This window comes from Otolemur garnettii, unplaced genomic scaffold (genome assembly GCF_000181295.1).
Source record: "Otolemur garnettii isolate 467f Iridium unplaced genomic scaffold, OtoGar3 scaffold00183, whole genome shotgun sequence".
Lineage (NCBI taxonomy): Eukaryota > Metazoa > Chordata > Mammalia > Primates > Galagidae > Otolemur > Otolemur garnettii.
The window spans coordinates 2810847-2814467 of NW_003852578.1; positions in this window are offsets into that span (position 1 = coordinate 2810847).

Below are 3621 nucleotides of genomic sequence, written 5' to 3' on the forward strand. Positions count from 1 at the left end.
TTCAGTGTGTATATTAATTTGTTACAGTTGTCATAACAAATACCATAGACTGATTGGCTTGGGTGGCTTAAACAATAGAAATTAATTTTCTCATCCTCATGGAACTGATTGACTTAGGTTTTCTAATCCTTTATCTTGGCTTGCACATGGTCAAATTCTTACATAGTAACCGTGTCTTCACATGGTCTTTCCCCCGTTGATGGGGTACCACTGGTGCCTCCTCATGCATCTGAATCTCTTCTCCAAAGATTGAATTAGGCTCCAGTCTCATAGCTTTATTTTACCGTAATGCCCTCTATAAAAGCGCTATGTCCAAAGACACACACATTCTGAACTAGTGGAGGTTAAAACTTCAACATATGAACTCCAGAAGGAGACAATGACATCTGTAAAAGTGTGTCAGATATTTTCAGGGAATATCTTGTAATCAACATATATGGAAAGAAGGGGTAGGAAGCAAGATTGGAAAGAGGAAGAATATAAATTGTTGCTTTACAGGCCAGAGGAATATCACTGGACCACCCCCCCACCCATGAGTAGTTTTAAAGTGTTTAAGTTTCACCACCAGAGCTGTGGTGTATTGGACCAATGTGTCCAGGCTTTATATGCTGATTTAAGCATTGATGAGATGTGTGGACTTCGGGAAGCATGAGACTGAAACTGAGGCATTACTTGAAAAGGTTAAAAGCTACAGGCTATCCCAGAAATTTAGGTCACAAGTCCTACCTGGGAGTAAAATATGGGTGACATGTCACCTTGCCCATAGCAATACGTCTTCCTCTAAGTTCATTCTCATTTAAGTGTAACTAATTTGTATTCAATTAAATGTAATTTTTCATGGTGAGAATGAGATACATGAAAAAAATGGTTAATTAAAAAAATATTTAACTTTGTAAATTTATAGTATTTGTAAATGGGAGGACATTAACATCTCAGGTTATTTGGGGTTATTAAATAAATAGTAATAGATTAATAGTAAATAAAACACTGGAGATATAACCTATTAAGTTATATTTTGTCTTAAATATGAGTTAATGTGTTTACGAAAATATCTCTTGCATGTCAATAGGTTCTAGAGGAAATCCAAATCAAGATTTTATTTAAAAAATCAAATGTTTTATCAGGTAACTAGCATAGTTAGAGGTAAATAATTTTCTTGTTTTTACTTCTTATTCATGAAATGAGAACTTATTTCTTCTTATTTACTTATTACTTCTGAAACAGCTTCCATCAGCATGAAGAATTTGTTTTCATGTTGCTATATATCATTTGTTATTATCTCTTGGCAGTTCTTGCAAGACCAATCAGCATTGAGTTCTCAATTCTGAAAACAGCAGGGACTCTGCTTGGAATTTCCAGTACATAATTAATGGGTCAGTTATAAACACAAAGCAGGCTCCGTTTTTATTATCCAAAGACAGTTTGAAATGGCAGGTGTTTTACTACATCCTAACATCTCTAATCATTCTTGGCTTGATGTTTTAATGCCTGAAACTACATATAATGACAATTCCTGTTGTGAAAATGCCACGCAGACATTAGAAGTTACAGACATATTTGCAAAGACAGCATAAAATTGAAAAAAAGTTAGCATATTTCTAAATAACTTGCCTAGTCTATGAATTTTAGCAAGATACACATACTGGGAAGTTCTAAAAAGAAATTTATCTTTATATAATCAATAGGAAAAAGAGTTATATTACCTCCTTCATACCAGATTTCTAATGTGGTACATTTTGACTTATGGGGGATGTTGAGACATGTTCAGTTTCATTATAATAAGTTGAATGTGTTCAGTGGTGGATTTGATTCATATGGTCATGAACAAATGTGCTGTATTATATAACACTTTCAGAATTCTCAGCCTATCCCTTTTCTCATATGATTTTTTAAATTTGTCTCTTTTAAATTTAATCTATAAATTTCCAAATGACTTTTTAACTTACTTTTAAAAAATTTATTGTTGGAAGAATTGTTTTATTATATTCCCCCCAAAGTGATGCTAAATAGAGTAGAAGACCTAAAGTCTGTACAGAAAGCATGCATGCATGGATTGTTTACTCAGAAAAAAAATAATTTTTGTTGTCATAATAATTTATAGAATTTTTTAAGAAAAATATTTAGTGTCTCTGACTATATGCCTACTCAAACATAGAGTTGAATTCTTTCAAAGAAAAGGATAGAGTCTATTGGGTTCAGGTAAACTTTCATAAACATCAATGTAAAATTTAACTATGATTCATGTATTAATTATGGGTTCTAAGCATATTTTTAAGGATGATTCTTAGATGTAATAGTGGTAAGTTTGCCCTGACTATACCAACATAAATTCCAGCAACCAATAACTTTTCAAAATAGCAACACATAACCCACTGATTCTCTTGGTTGGGGATCAGCCAACGCATCAAAATGAATGTAGAAACTGTAATATGAACATTTCATAAATTACACATCCTTCCATGTTAAAGTGGTGATAATAAAATGAACCATTTATATAATAATGAGAAGTACTTTCCATACTAAGAACCAGCCAACTTGTTATAGAACTTTAATCCTAATTAAGTAAATTATCATGTATCAACACAACTTTCAAATACAAACAAAAATCCTGTGTAAGTTCAACCTTCCTTACTTGTTCAATTATAATGTTCTATGCCTTATGGTGCTTCTTTACATGGGAAACACCTATTTATTTAATTCTGTCTTATTCATAAATGTGAAAAAAATTCAACCTGATTAGATTCCACGTGATGTACTTCCAAAACAAGAATCATCTTGTTTGCTTAATCTTTGCCTGAAATTACAAATGCTTAAAGTTATACCATTTTGATTAAATGTTGTACATTTTGTATTGGGAATTACATTTTACTAACTGAGCAAACATCTCTGAGAGAGAGAAAAATACAGGTTTTTTGAACATGTAACCAAATGGTCAAAAGTATGGATTTGTGTGGTAATAAAGAGCTTTAGCTTGAGGTATGTCTTAGATGTTAAACTTCACTGAAGGAGTAACTCCCCTTTGGTTTCTCGCCTGGCTGCTTGAGACACTAATTCTCAGCTCTGAAGATTATCTCACACTCCAGTGGCTCTGGTGCCTTAATATAATCATCTGCTGTGAACTTTTTCTGTGCTTCACAGATACACTGTAGGGAACAGAGTAGTCATAAAGGATAAAAAGCTATAAAAGGCTACAGATAGCTTCATAGCAATAGCAACTATTTTCTTTAGATTTCAAACAAAGTTCCACAAATTTTATTTTAAGCAGAATTCAAAAAGAATGCAAATGTGCAGTGTGGGGATTTACTCTCTCTGCCCCGACTCTGTTCTTTCAAGATAAGTTCGCTAGTTTTTGTGGGGTCAGACATTGTAGGTGAAGTTCTCACGTAACTCTGTGCTGTTTCAGTACAGAAAAAATACAATTTAGTTATAGTATGATACAGGGGCTGGGAATGTATATTGGAATAAATAGAGATATTTTTAAATTAATTCATTAACATAGGTAAAGACAGGCAACAACATATGTCACTGTTATTCTCCATTATCTTTGTAGTACGGGTGACCATAAAGTTTGTGTGCAATTTAAAATAGGCAACTATTTTTGACCACCCTATATAACAATAA